Genomic DNA, 16471 nt, shown 5'->3' on the forward strand with positions numbered 1-16471 from the left:
AATATAGATCAATGGAACAGGATAGAAAGCCCAGAGATAAAACCATGCACCTATGGTCAACTAATCTATGACAAAGGAGGCAAGGATATACAATGGGGAAAAGACAGAGTCTTTAATAAATTCAGCTGGGAAATTCAACTGGACAGCTACATGTAAAAGAATGAAATTAGAACACTCCCTAACCCATACACAAAAATAAACTCAAAATGGATTAAAGACCTAAATGTAAGACTGGACACTATAAAACTGTTAGAGGAAAACATAGGACGAACACTCTTTGACATAAATCACACCAAGATCTTTTTGACCCACCTCCTAGAGTAATGGAAATAGAAACAAAAAGAAACAAACAGGACCTAATGAAACTTACAAGTTTTTGCACAGCAAAGGAAACTACAAACAAGATGAAAAGACAACCCTCAGGATGTGTTAAAATATTTGCAAACGAATTAACGGACAAAGGATTAATCTCCAAAATATATTAACAGCTCATGCAACTCAATAATGAAAAAAAACAACCCACTCAAAAAGTGGGCAGAAGACCTAAATGGACATCTCTCTAAAGAAGACATACAGATGGCCAAGAAGCACATGAAAAGCTGCTCAACATCACTAATTATTAGAGAAATGCAAATCAACATTACAATGAGGTATCACCTCACACCGGTTAGAATGGGTATCATCAGAAAATCTATAAACAACAAATGCTGGACACGGTATGGAGAAAAGGGACCCCTCTTGCACTGTTGGTGGGAATGTAAATTGATACAGCCACTATGGAGAACAGTACGCAGGTTCCTTAAAAAAACTAAAAATAGAATTACCATATGACCCAGCAATCCCACTACTGGGCATATACCCAGAGAAAACCATAATTCAAAGAGGCACATGAACTCCAGTGTTCATTGCAGCACTATTTACAATAGGCAGGTCATGGAAGCAACCTAAATGCCCGACAGATGAATGGATAAAGAAGATGTGGTATGTGTATGTGTATATATATATATATTTATATATTTTTTTATATATATATATATATATATATGTATACCATGGAATATTAGCCATAAAAAGGAACGAAATTGGGTCATTTGTAGACACGTGGAAAGATCTAGAGACTGTCATACAGAGTGAAGTAAGTCAGAAAGAGAAAATCAAATATCGTGTATTAACGCATACATACGTAATCTAGAAAAATGGTACAGATGAACCGGTTTGCAAGGCAGAAATAGAGACACAGATGTAGAGAACAAACTTATGGACACCAAGAGGGGAAAGTTGTGGGGGGGGGGGTGTTGGTGGTGGGATGAATTGGGAGATTGGGATTGACACGTATACACTAATATGTATAAAACAGATAAGAACCTGCTATATAAAAAATAAAATTAAATATAAAGAACCTGCTATATAAAAAATAAAATTAAATATAAAAATTCACACCCCCCAAAATAAAGGATTATATTTATTAAAAACCAAAAAGATTACATAGCATCCTTCAGGTTTTTAATGTGATTCTGGGAAACTCTTTGTCCCCAAGATGCCACATGTCTGAGCCTATGACTATTTGCCCAGTAGCTTACCATGACTAATGACTAGATGATACACTTAAGGAGATGGGCAAATCTTTCAGGCTGACTTTCTCCGATTGTTACTACCTAAAGCATCTGCTCTGATACTACTTCCTGTTAGTTATTGTCAATTTACTAGAATCCAGCTGCTTCCAACACTTGTGCCCGCCCATTGCTTACTCAGATTCTGAAACTTCATTCAAAATTCCCCCCGGGGAACTCCTGGGGGCCTCTGTGAAACAGGGGTCTGAGATCATCCCTGTGTATGAGATGCTGCTAGAAAAACCAAAGACAGAGTTGCACATCTCCAGGAATGAAGAACTTCCATGTCTGAGGGGATCAAGCAGCTCTTGAAAGATGTACTCACTGTTAACCCACAGAACTGATCTGATGCCTTTGAACTTGAAACCAAAATGAACCAAGTCACATGCACTGTTTAAAATTCAGGGCACAGCATCTTGGGTGTTTTAAAACTAGGTGAGTGTACTCTTTCTGATCTGCATGCACACTTACTGGACTGGACTCTTCATCCCGGGCCCTGGGGTGGACCCTGTGGAGTTGTGGGAAATGCCAGATTGAAGAGAACTTTGTTATCAAAGATCCCTCCAAGTCTTGATCCCAAAATGTGGGATCATTTGAATATAAATTGGAAAATCTAGTGAAGTCTGAGTGGCAGTTGCATTTGAGCTGAGTCTCCTATGTTTTTTTTTTTTTTTTTTTTTTTTGCGGTACGTGGGCCTCTCACTGTTGTGGCCTCTCCCGTTGCAGAGCACAGGCTCCGGACATGCAGGCTCAGCAGCCATGGCTCATGGGTCCAGCCGCTCCGTGGCATGTGGGATCTTCCCGGACCAGGGCACGAACCCGTGTCCCCTGCATTGGCGGGCGGACTCTCAACCACTGCGCCACCAGGGAAGCCCCTCCTATGTTTTTTAGAAACACTTTCTCATCGTAATTAATCAATGCTCACCATAGAAAATGCGGGGAAAAAAGCGACCTAAATCTCATTAGGATATGTCTCTTTTTTCTCACAAGCCTATTTCTTGCTTTCTATAGCTCAGCCAGCACCAAAGGGGCAATGTGAGGAAAATGAATGTCATTGAAAATAATATGCTCAGGTTAGTATAAATCTGAATTCGTTTTATGACTTTGGTCTTCATGTTCGAATGAAAAGATACATATTCTGCTCAACAGTGTCAAGTAAGGACATTGAATTTATGTCATAGATATAAGGTAGAAGTATTTTCTGGAATAAGAGCCACCATTTATTTAGTACCTATTATGTGCTGGGAGAAATTAACTAAATCAGTTCCTAATTTGAACCTTGTGAGAAATGCTACCATTTTGTTGATGGAGATTCAGAGAGGTTGAAATATCTTTGCTGCTACAATACTACACTACACTATTTATCATATTCTATTGGCTCATCAGATCTGCAGACTTAGAAATAAAGCATTGCTCACAGAGACAAGTGGTCTCAGACTTTGGTTTCCCTTTAAATTTGCTTTTATTCCTTCATTCTCATTCATTTATCCTCCTTTTCAAAAATATTCACTGACTGCCTCTTACATGGCATATTTTACTGGGACAAATATATGAAAATGATCTTTAAACTTTGAAGAAGATCATAATTCCCTGGGATACATGTTAAAAATGCAAACACACAGGCTCCAGACCTACTATATTAGACTTCCGGGAGGAGGAGAGGAACTGAAGCCAGCGAGCATTTATGTATTGTTAGCAAACTCTTAGTTGATTACAGATTACTGTTACAGGAGTAACATAATCTCTTAAGTATCAAGATAAAGAAAGGTTTTATTAACAAACATTTTGAAATCCCATAAGCCAGTTAATTTTACCACAAGTCATAGGATGCTACAATATTTCATTTCCTATAACACACAAATTTATGCTTATTTCTCTTCTTGGTGAACTCCTAAGCTGGTAGCCTTGGTGTGTCAATTAAGCCCTCTAAAAATCTCATTGCTAGAAGAGAGAAAAACCATGTTACCCATAATTTAATAAGAATCAGATTTGCATCCAACTAAAGAACACTGTAATTCCTGTGTCTTCAAAATTTCTTAGGGAAGAATAAACATTTTACGGAAAATATTTTGATCTAAAGTTTTATATTCAGTTAAACTAGCTTTCAAGTGTAAAAGCATATATTAGACATATTCAGATATGTAAGGTAAGACATGTTTACTAGTATTCTTTCTAAAAAATTACTTCTGTGGTACTGCATAAATATCAAAAAGAAATCCTAAAGTGAGAAAACATTACCAAAGCACGTGGCCATGCAAGGAAATCCTAAGGAACTACGTGAGGAATATAAGAAAATTATACAATTTGTGGTCCTATCTCAGGTTCTTATGCCAGAGGACCCAGATTTTCTCTCATTTCAGGTGCACAGGCTTACGTTCAGAAACTGGGTCTGAAGTTATGAATTTCCACTACAGTGACTCAAGTCACTTTTCCACTCTCCAGACCTAGAGTTTTGTTTTGTTTTGTTTGATCATATTCCTCAGGATACACTTTATATGTTTTCTCATATATTTTATTCTTAGGGACACAGTGATTAGCCACAACCATGGATCCTTCTAGATCAGAAACTGTTTCTTCTTTCTATTATAGTAATTGTTCCCATTGTTCCCATCTTTTCTCTGAAGGTTAGATGTTACTATCTGTTCTTTGCCTCTGTGGCGTTCTCTTGTTTCTACTGCAATCAGTGAATTCAACTCTGTGGCAGCATCTCCCAACTGCCGTCCCCAGCCTGTAGAGGACAGCCACCACTGAGCTCCCTGTAGCCGTGTGTTTCCTAGTGTCTTCAGGAGGGAAGTTTCTGAATCCCCTCCATGGATTTCATTGATGGTTGCTGAATAGGTTGCACATAATTGATCCACCTCAAGATTCCCATCTCCCTGAGCGTCTGAATTTCCTCCTCTAAAGCATGCCAGGGAAGTTCCAGCATCTGAGGCACACTGAATAGAGGTCATTATTGAGACAGGGCTTCAATTAACCAACCAAACTGTCACTGATGGCTACTCAAAATTTATACATTAAAACTAGAATCACAGGAATTCCCTGGTGGTCCAGTGGTTAGGACTCCATGCTCTCACTGTCAAGGGCCCGGGGTTGGATCCCTTGTTTGTTGAACTAAGATTCCACATGCTGTGCAGCCAAAAAGAAAAAAAAAAAAACCCAAAACTAGAACCACAGAGAGCACCAATGGCTTAATTCAAACACGTCTAACCTTATGTTCCATCATATTTGACCACCATCATCAGAAATCATTTACACCTGTATTCCCCAGATTTTTATTGAAATATATTAGCAAAGTTTTGTGAGCTCTTTAGCATATTCACTCTCTTTTTCCTAAGTGGTATATGTGCCAAATCCTTTCTCCCTCTGGGACATTCTGAGATCTGATTTTTTTATGAACCTGGAAACAGTGAGAAGTGGTAGAAAAAGTAAGGAAGGATAAGAGGCCTTCCCCAGGGAACAAACAACTAAAGAAAGGTTTTAATGAAAGGGAGGCAGTTTACTTAGACATGTGAGGAGGTGGCTGCTTCTAGCAAGGGTGATTTGGAGGGGCTGAGAGAAATGTTTCTCAGACTTGTCTGTGTCTGCCCAAATATTCCCATTCCAAGTCTAAGGATCACATTCCTTTCTGACCAGTGCCCATTCTTGTTATGGAAGACTTGGAGAGTCAGGCATTTAACTAGCTTGTAATTTTGCAAACCACATAATTAAATTTGGCATTTTATCCTTAGCCATGGTGGCAGGCAGAACAGTGACCCCCGAGATGTTCATGACCTCATGGTCAGAACTTGTGAATTTGTTACCTTACATGCCAAATGGACTTTAGAGATGTGACTAAGTTAATAATCTTGAGATGTAGAGATTATTCAGGATTATTCAGATAGACCCACTGTAATCACAAGAGTCTTATAAGTGAAAGAGGGAAGCATGAAAGTCAAGGTCAGAGTCAGAAAGAGAGATCTGAGATGCTTCTGGCTGGTTATCAAGAAGAATGTGGCCATGTACCAGAAATATAAGTGGTCTCTAGAAGCTAGAAAGGCAAGGAAATGTATTTTCCCTAGAGTTTCCAGAAAGAACACAACCCTGATGACACAAATTGACTTTTTTTAAATTGAAGTACAGTTGATATATGACATTATTTTAGTTTCAGGTGTATAGCATAGTGATTCAGTATTTTTATAGATTATAAAAAGTTTTATAGACTATTAAAAGAAGTTTTTACAAAATAATGGCTATAATTCCCTTTGCTGTAAAATATAACTTTGTTGCTCTTCTATTTTACATATAGTAGTTTGTATCTCTTAATCCCATACCCCTATCTTGCCCCTCCCCCTTCCCTCCCCCACTGGTAACCACAGTCTGTTTCTGTCTTGCTCTATATATTCCTTTGCTTTATTTTTTAGATTCCACATCAAGTGATATCATACAGTGTTTGTCTTTTTCTGTCTGACTTATTTCACTGAGCATAATATTCTCTAGGTCCACCCATCTTGCTACAAATGGCAGAATTTCATTCTTTTTTTAATGGTTGAGTAATATTCCATTGTATATATACATGCATATATGCATGATCATTTGGGTTCCTTCCATATCTTGGCTAACGTTAAGTAGTGCTGCTACGAACACTGGGGTGCATGTATCTTTTCGAAATAGTGTTTTCAGTTTTTTCCGGATTCATATCCAGGAGTGGGACTGCTCAATAAAGAGTAGAGAAAGAATCAGAGGCATATGTAGAATAACTAGTATAAAATATAAACATATTATTTAGAATCCTGATAATAATTAATACAAGAATTGAAAACAAACATGGATAAATATGGGGCCACCAAGAGATGTGACACAAAATATTACAGGGGCTTGAGAGGAACTGGAACAGGGGAACTTCATGCTTTATTTAACTACTAAGAACCTGCTGAATAGCACAGGGAACTCTACTCATTACTCTGTAATGACCTATATGGGAATAGAATCTAAAAAAGAGTGGATATATGTCTATGTATAACTGATTCACTTTGCTGTACAGCAGGAACTAACACAACATTGTAAAGCAACTATATTCCAATTAAAAAAAAAAAAGAAAAATGGGGTTATTCTAAGTGTGCTACTTGAAGTTGATATGCATTTTTATTTTAATTTAATAAAAAATGAATCTGAATTAAAATTAATAAAAATTAATTAAAAAACAATATCCAGTATTTATTGAAAACTTTAGAAAATGTTCATAAGTGACACAAATTAAGAAAATACAAAATATAAAGGCAGACTCCAGTACTGTAAAAAAATCTGAAAAACACCAAAAAGCATAGAGAAGGTAAATTAAAATCATGCAATTCCATTATCTAAAGAAAATCATTGCTGACATTTTGATGTATTCTTTCATTATCTCTCACTTCTCTCTTCACTTATGTGTATACATGCATGTATATGTATATTTATATACCATATATATATATATATATATAAGGGTAAATGCTGCTTTATGGATTTTTAAACTTAAAATACCTATTTAGAATTAAAATATTATTAGAAAATATATTTTAATGGCTACGTATTCTATGGTATTTACATACTCACATATACATCATATATATGTTTACAATATATATCCTCTATATCATATATATGTATATAGACATACAGATTACTTTAAAATTTTCAATATTATAAATAACACTGCAGTAAATTCCCCTGTATATAAATATCCATGTATATTTCATTGTTTCCTTTAGGTAAATCCTCACATTTATTTTTCATCTCCAAGTCTCCAATTCCTTGTGATCATTAATCACTGGCTTAAAATAACAGGTGTTTTCCCTTTCTACTATTTCCCCTGCTCCCACTTCCCAAAGCTGCCTTTTCTATCTTTCCCCCACCGCCATGTCCTCCAAGAACCTCAGAGTCAGTGCCTTCTCTGGGCATCTCACCTCGCTGTTCTTCCTGGCCTTTTTCACAGCACTGACCAGGATCCCGCATCCGTTCTGGTCTGGTCTCACGGCCAGTACCAGCCTGGCTTGCCCTGACTGTCCTGTCTCAAATCTTTTCCCAGGAAAATCAATCTCTTTAGAGCTCTTTATACAGCCTCTGTCTTTCAAAGGGGTAAGAAAAAATTTCTGGGCATAGTGCCAGCAAGAGATCTCACACAGACAAACCAGACGTCCCACCTTCACCTCTTCCCAACCCTCATTTTTCCCTTCCCAATACTTCCTGTTTTTCTGTAGCTATGAGACGAGAGACGAAACTGTCCCGTTTAATATGTAAGAGCTCCTTGACAATCACATGGCTATTTCCCCTGTAAATACTTTTTTTCACCCCCTTAAATCATTTAATTCTTTCTTGCCATCAGCGCTGAAGTTAAAAATCATACTGGGAAAAAACCCCACTTATGTAGGCAACCCCTCAAAGTTATTCACGGTGGAGCTGATCTTTCAGATGATAAAAAAAAATCAAAGATAGTGGCAATTCTGTTACATTCTAGACCTTGGGTTTCAACCTCATTCAGAGCAGTTTTTCAGCAATTTGTATTACTCGTTTTCATATAATCAAGCATGAGAAGAGATGTATTGGAATTTCTAGGGCCTGGATAATTATAATCACCTGCTTGTGTGTTCTATGAATTCTGTGGGAGCAGAAAGCTCACTTATATCGATGGATCATCCTCTCTTAAGACCCAGGAAGGCACTGTGTGTACAGAGGTCACCACGGGGGAGGGAGGATCTGCCCTCAGCACCTGGGGGCCTTGCCTGGCAGGTGGTGCAGTGACCTCTGGTGGAACAGAGGGCCAAAGAGCCATTATGGTCTGCAAGGGACAGCTGGGCCGGAACTCTTGAGGACTTTTATTTGCAAATTCCTTAAGAAGCACATCCTGCAATAAAATTTACCAGTGCCACTGAGGATGTAACCTATTGTATATTTATTTCAAATTGATCACAGGGAGATCAGCTTGGTGCTTTGTGACCACCTAGAGGGGTGAGATAGGGAGGGTGGGAGGGAGATGCAAGAGGGAGGAGATATGGGGATATATGTATATGTATAGCTGATTCACTTTGTTATAAAGCAGGAACTAACACACCATTGTAAAGCAATTATACTCCAATAAAGATGTTAGAAAATAAAAAAAAAAATAAAAAAACATTTATATAAACACTTCTGACCTCATGCTTTTCTGACTCATTGCAATAGCTTTTTTTCCCCATGTGTGTAGGAATTTGTATATTTGTTTTTAAATCCTAACAAACGTTAATTAATTTGTTTACCTTTTATATTTCCACTTTCAAAAATGAAATGGAAATTGGCTTTATGAAGGGTATTGTTATGGGTTTAGATTAACAATACCAATATGAGTGTGTACAATACCAAATGATTAATAAACTTACCAACTCCAGCCACTGTTGAAGCATTCACTAGCTATGTGAACTGGCTGCTTATTCTTTCATTTTCTTCATTTGTAAAGTTGGAATGATAATAGTCACTTGCCTCATAGGATTGCAGTAATTACTCAAAAGAGATAAGGCTGTAAAATTCTTAGTTCAGTGGCTGGCACATAGTCATCTGAGATAAATATTACTATTATTAGTTTTTCATTATTATAGTTTCATAATTATATTGTTATTAGACCTGTGCATGTCAGTGTGTTGACCAGCATCTCTACCCACACAAGGTTGTATAAACTTTTTTCAGTTATGTGTTTACCTTATTACTTTCCTGATTACCAAGAGTAATAATAATAATATATATTGTTTTTCACTTTATAGAGCATTTTTATATTTTATCTCATCCTCACTACAACAAAGTGAGCCAGATACTATAAGTTCTACATCCCTTTAATAAGTTTAAGTGGTTTACAAAAGTCCCTTCACTTATTTATTCATATATTTTAAGCTTCCATTACTAATATCTTCTGTACTATTTTATGACCTTGCCCAACATTACAAGCAACGAAGTGGCAACACTCATATCTGAACACTATTCTTCTGATTCCAAATCTCATACACTCCGTTGCCTGTTGAATGACACTTGGCCATCCCAAAACTTGCCAACCATCTGTATCATGACCATGTGAAGTAATCGCAACTCATTTACTAACTTTAGGGTAGATCGCTCATAAACTCTCCCAAACTGGTAAGAACCTAACACTTTTAAAAGATCTCACAACATGATTTCACAACTTCCCTAAGTTCTGTGTTTTTATAAAATGACCTAAAATTACCTTTATGACAAAAAAAATATAATTAGATTAAACTAAGTCCCTCATGCTTTAGTTTGAGTGAATACGTTGCATGCCAGATACAGAGACAAATAAAGCAGGTAGGATAGAAAAGTCTGGGCTGTGGAAAGAGTGTTGTTATTTTAGACCTGAAGAAAATGAGGGCAAGGGCCATGCAGAAATCTGAGAAAAGAGCACTTCTGGTAGATGGAACAGCAAATGCAAAAGCTCCAAGAATGAAGGACAGCGAGAAAAGCAGTGTGTCAGGAGCAGTATGGGCAGGAGAAAGTTCTAGATCAGTTCAGAGAGCCAAGAGGAAGGAGCAGATTTTGTGGGGTCTTGGGACCATTGGGTGGATTTTGTCTTTCACTCTGAGATGTGAAGACGTGGACGATTTGGGGCTGAGGTGTGGTATGATCGTGTCAGCTTTACAAGGTGAGAGTAAGGGACCGAAAGGGAGCTACTGCCTCGCCAGAGGTGACTTTCTCTACACCTTCACACTTTTGTATAGATCTTATTTCCTACCAATTTAAAAAAACAATTAGAACAAAGTTGTTGATGGACTACCAAAAGCTGGCTTTCTTGACCTTTTAGAATAGTTATGGAATCAACTCTTGTGTATCTTACAGACATCCTGGATCTGTAAAACAGCAATCACACTACTTACTAAGTTAATGATTCCCTGACATCTTAAATATTTTACCCCTTATTGCTGTTTGCTTGGTCTACTGAAATCATTATTAGTAATATATACATATAACTATGGGTGTACACTTGAAAGTAAATATACATTACTTTTTAAGTTAGTAAATATTCATTTTGTACCATGAATATATGATGATCTCATAGTAGACAGTGAGGTAATTAGAGAAATTATCAAGTACTGCAAACATCCAATTATAAGCACTTTGAGAGTAACAATCATATCTACCTAATCTTTATGTTTCTCTATCGACAGAAAAGCTCTTTGTATGCACCAAGTCTGGACCTATAACATGGAAGATTATGATCCACTAACCCTCCAGATGACAGAAGCAAAGGAAGTTAATTTGCTTGGGGTGAAAATAGTTAAGCAGATGTCATAATAACAGGTATGCAGGGGTAATGAAGAGTTTGAAAACTATCATTTTCTGTTTCTAGAAACTTTGGAGGCATTGACTTATTCCAAGAGAATTTTCGTGTCCTTATATTGAATTATCACTTTCTACCTAAAACAGCCATGATTGTTTTCTGTCACTTATCCTAGTTAAGACAACTTTCTATTCTTCTGATAACCCATTTCAACGTTATTAGGTCTAAAATCTGATTTAATGACAGATACAGCACACAGGATTAAACCAAACTTTACCAAAAGTCAAACAGGTTTGATTTGTTACTCCTTTTATTTAAGAGGCAATTTCAAATGTATGAATGGGCGATTAATTACAAAACACTGCTGATGATTTACAAAGCCATCTTGGTTATTGCCCAATACTTTGTCCTTATCTTTATAGAGATTGGTTTTTTTTAAAATAAATAATCTGATCTTATGAAAAGTATTTCAGATACCATGCATTTCTATGTAATAGTCATCTTATTTAAATGTTAATAAAATCTGTTTGCATGTAGATTAAAAAAAATCAAAACATGAAAATATCAAAATGTCAATTTATAATACAGTGTTACAAGTGGATTAAAGTATAAAATGGAGTCATAATACACCAAGGCTTTTTTACTAGTTTATGAAATCTTCAGTTTAGTGAAGCTTAAATCAAGACCTAAAAATATTTGGAATTGTAACTAAGTTACAAACAAATAAATGGTCTACTCCCAGAGATCAGGAGTCTAATTGGAATTACTGACTCTCCATGGAGAGTCATTCTGCACACATTTATCCTGTAGTTACAGGGTTGCAAACAGTTTCTGTGTAAGTTTTTGTCTAGACTTATAAAAACTTTCAATAAAGCCATGGAGACATTCAATTGCTTCCTGTCTCACGGAAAAAGCTGTAGAACCCAAGTCATGCTGCCTGTTATAGGGTGATTTCTGAGTTTGTGGCCTTTCTTTTAGTGCTTCATGTGAATCAAAGAAAGAAAACCAGGAACTATTACTATTAATAATACAGTGGAAGAATTGTCTAGAAAACTTGCATTGAACAAGATTTTTACCAACTATGAAAGTAAGCAAAGTAATTATTTTATCATAATATCCTTATGGAGCACAGAGAGAATTTGGTATTTATTTATTCATTTTGTGGTAGTACCTTCATAACTATACGAAGTAAAATTTCCATTGCAGTAATATTGAAAACATTCCAGTGAGTCTGTCAGTCAACTCAAAATATCTATCCTCTATAATATTATTATAACTTTTTCTGTGATATATATATATATATATATATATATATATATATATATATATATATTTTTTTTTTTTTTTTTTTTTGCTGTACGCAGGGCTCTCACTGCTGCGGCCTCTCCTGTTGTGGCGCACAGGCTCCGGACACGCAGGCCCAGTGGCCATGGCTCATGGGCCCAGCCGCTCTGAGGCATGTGGGATCTTCCCGGACCGGGGCATGACCCCGTGTCCCCTGCATCGGCAGGCGGACTGTCAACCACTGTGCCACCAGGGAAGCCCCTGTGATATATTTTAAGTTAGTATATTTTCAAGTTAAGATAACATTTATACCATTGAAAAACTTACAGACAGAAGAAAATTATTTCTATATCTTGGAAGAGTTTTCACTTTATCTGTTGGACTTAAAATGTTTTTACTTTGCCAGAATTGTTACAATAGTTATAAAATATTCGAGTGTTAATAGTTACTAGGATGAGTTAATATGCCAATTTAAAATGCCCAGATGGATGGAAATCAGAGTTTAGAAAAGTTGGCTTTGCTGCTTCTTTGATCTCCAATCAAAACAATGTTGGGAGTGAGGATATAACAGAGGTTACAGAAGAACTCCTTAAACAGGCCTATGTGTAAGGAATGAAAACATAATCTGTTTCGAAAGGAGAAAAACTGTGAAAGTTTAAGAAGAATTTTCAGGTTAAGAACAAGGGCACGTACAGAATCAGAAAATAAAATTTTTAAATTAGGAAAGAAAAATAGTACAGTATGCTATGTAAAACTAAAAACACTTAGCTCATAAAACAAACCTGTGCAGGGCTGACTAAACTAAGTAGAGCTAGGAATGCTGAAAGCACAGTTCAGATATATTAACTAATACAAAGTAGAAAAATGTCTATCAGATGTATGATATAGATTATCTAAAAATGTGACTCAAAACAGAACTGCCATCCTTCAAAGGTTGGTCTAAACACCATCTCCATCCAGAAGCCTCTCCTGAGCTCATGTGGATTTAATCTTTTTCTTCCTAGTGGTTTATCCTAACTTTGATATGACAATTACTACTTTTTATCACGGCCCACCTCCTACACTGGACTGTCTCATATTTTTAAGTACTCTCCACAGCACCCAGCACTGTGCCTCTTATCCTGGAAGCATCTAAGTACTTATAGAATTGAAAAAAAAAAATACACTGAAACTTATTTGGTACGTACTCTTACTATAAATTAGATGGTAAAAATTCTTGCTAGAATGTTCCTTTTCATTTAGAAGCACAAACTTTAAAGGTATTTTGCAAAGATTTTTTTCAGGTTCTTTTTTTTTATAGTGAGCAATAAAATGTTTCATCAATAAATTCTACTTTATCATTATGGCCTTAATATTTTAGCCAAATACATAATGAATGGTATCAATATAAAATACTTTCATACACTGACCACTGATAAATATAAGTCAAAATATGCCTGGATAAAATTATAAAAACAAAACACACTTATTATTGATGTCTAGATATACCTTGTGGACAAGGAGGTCTCATTAGGTGACATTTGTCAGCTTAATGAAGTTATAAAGGTCCAGGGTATGGCTGTCAGCTCTGAAGGCTCCGACACAGGTGAAAGACACATTTTTTTACCATACTATACCATGAACTAAGGACTCAAGAGTGATGTATAATATAGAATTCTAATAAATTAATTTTCAGTAATAAGTTGCAGCCATGCCAACTTGCTTGGATGGGCCTTCCCAATCTCAATTTCTCTGACTGTCCCTTTAATAGAAAACATGTTTGTTATCTTTTTAGAATCCCAATATTCCATTGGCTAACATTAAATGCACAAAGTCACAGCATATGCCCATGAGTGGTCATCCTGCCTTCCTATTACCTGAGATTTATTGGCTTCTCATAAAATCTTCCATAACAATGAAGATTTTGAGATAAACAGAGTGTAGGAAAAGTCAAACTCATAGAAACAGACAGTAGAGAAACGGTTGCCGGGGGGTGGGGGAAATAGGGAGTGATGGGTAAAATGATATAAACTTTCAGTTATAAGATGAATAAATTCTGGGGATCCAATGTATAACATGGTGACTATAGTTGATAACACTGTATTGCATAACTGAAATTTGCTAAGACATAGAACTTGAACCCCAAAGATAAATATATGAGGTGATGAAAATGTTAATTAACTTCATTGTGGGGATTCTTTCACAATGTATATGTATGTATATCAGATCATTATATTGTACACTTTAAATATCTTGCACCTGTAGCAGTTTCCATCCTGGAATTATTAGAAAAGGAGAACAAAGAAAGAAGAGGTGTGAAGTGTGGGGAGGGAAGATTATGAAATAAAAAGAAAGAAATCCAAGACTGGATATATCCCCTTCCTCATTGTCTTCCTCTGTCCATCTATTTTCAGTACAATATCACAATGTATTTACATAATTATTTGGATTGTGTATTTCTAGCATAGATGCAGAATTTATATTGTATAAACTTTCCCTGGTGAAAGTTGATGCATGGCCTATTTTCTTGGAGCAAAAGAACTATTGCAGATTTCCAGGGGCAGCTTGGCCACTCAGAAATGAATGAAACGTCTTACTTTCTTAGGCAAAAATCCATCCCAGCCTTCAGCATATGTGAGTACAAACCCCACCACATTTATAGAAATATCCGTGGTTTAGTGAACGTGATGGAGGAGGTACAGATTGGAATGGCGGTTGCCAGGGGCTTGGGGGAGGGGTAAGGGGAGGGAGCAGTCAAAGGGTACAAAGTTTCAGTTATACAAGATGAGGTCTACTGTACAGCATGGTGACTATAGTGAACAACACTGTATACTTGAAAATTTGCTAAGAGGCTAAATCTTACATTACGTGTTCTATCACCCCCCAAAGTAATAATAATAAATAAAGACGGCAGGAGGAAATTTTTGGAGGTAATGGATATGTTTATGACATAGACTGTGGTGATGGTTTCACAGGCGTATGTTAATCTCCAAACCAATCAAACTGTATACATTAAATATGTACGACTTTTTGTATGTCAGTTACACTGCCATAAAGTGAGTAAATGGTTTAAAAATACAGGAATGATTCCAAACTCAAATCTCTAAGTTTGGAAATAAGTCTTGTTCAGGACAAGCAGAGACCCACCAGGTATTCCTGAGACTCTGCAGGATGCAGGAATGTGTACACAGAACTCACATGTGAGAGCCATTACTTTGAGGACACAGGTGAGGTCATGCTTCTCCAGATAGGAAAGGCGTCCCCTATGTGTAGATGTTCTCTGCAGCCCTGCAGTCCCTCAACCGTGTCCCATGCCCTTGCCACTCCCTGCTCCATTATCCATTGTTGCTCAGGCTTCTGGTCTCAGACCCTCAACAGCTTCAGTTCACAATCTTGGACATTCCCAAGAGAAGATCTGGGCGTGGTGGAGAGGGTTATGGGTAGGGGAGAGGTTTGAGAAGACAAAATTTGAGAATCAGATTTGGCAATGTTCAGGACATAATTGTTTTAGATTTCATTAATTTATTTATTTACATGTTTTTATCTCAACACCACTCGTCCTTCCTATAACAATCTCCAGATGACATCCTCTGACAGAGTTGGTGGCCTCTGCAAACACAGCCAAATCGGTAAAATCTGAAGTCACATTATTTATTAATGGCCTAATCTTCAACAAGGCAGTGCAATTCACTAAAGAGGATTTTTGGTGGGGGTTGCTATAAATGGGATGCTAAATCAGATACTGTGACAGGAGACATTTAATCATTCACAGTGACCATTTTGATTTTTTTAATGCACTCCTTGAATTGAAAAGTAGAAAAAAATGAACTTAATGTAATACATGCTTCAAACTGCTCATATCAGAGTTGGGAACTGTGTTAACATTTAACAACAAGTTCACAAATTGATTGACCTACTTATGCTATTTCATATGCAGCGTATGTAAAGATCATATAAAATACAATCTTAGGGGCTTCCCTGGTGGTGCAGTGGTTGGGGGTCCGCCTGCTGATGCAGGGGACACAGGTTCGTGCCCCGGTCCGGGAGGATCCCACGTGCCGCGGAGTGGCTGGGCCTGTGAGCCATGGCCGCTGAGCCTGCGTGTCCAGAGCCTGTGCTCTGCAATGGGAGAGGCCACAACAGTGAGAGGCCCGCGTACCGCAAAAAAAAAAAGAAAAAAAAAAATCTTAGATATATGTATGTGTCTGAGGGGGAAATATATATATTTTTAAAGAGTTAAAGCTGTTCTGAAATCTGCCAAAGTAGAATAAGCTGTTGTCTAAGTTGAGACAACACTAAGTATCAATACTTAATAGACTCAACTTGT

The 16471-nt window shown here is 36.8% G+C and overlaps 1 long non-coding RNA gene across 5 annotated transcripts in view; it reads left to right on the top strand.

Annotated features, from left to right (window-relative positions):
• The window catches only part of LOC307176546, a 237741-nt gene that overhangs the window by 200656 nt on the left and 20614 nt on the right, over nucleotides 1–16471 (top strand). For 3 of the 5 annotated variants that reach the window (XR_013824814.1, XR_013824815.1, XR_013824816.1), the window contains exons 4-5: nucleotides 10769–10901; nucleotides 11860–11968. This is a non-coding gene — a long non-coding RNA (uncharacterized lncRNA). The remainder of the gene's footprint in view (nucleotides 1–10768; nucleotides 10902–11859; nucleotides 11969–16471) is intronic. The other 2 variants (XR_013824817.1, XR_013824818.1) reach the window with 1 other exon arrangement.

Source organism: Stenella coeruleoalba, assembly GCF_951394435.1.
Source record: "Stenella coeruleoalba genome assembly, chromosome: 18".
NCBI lineage: Eukaryota > Metazoa > Chordata > Mammalia > Artiodactyla > Delphinidae > Stenella > Stenella coeruleoalba.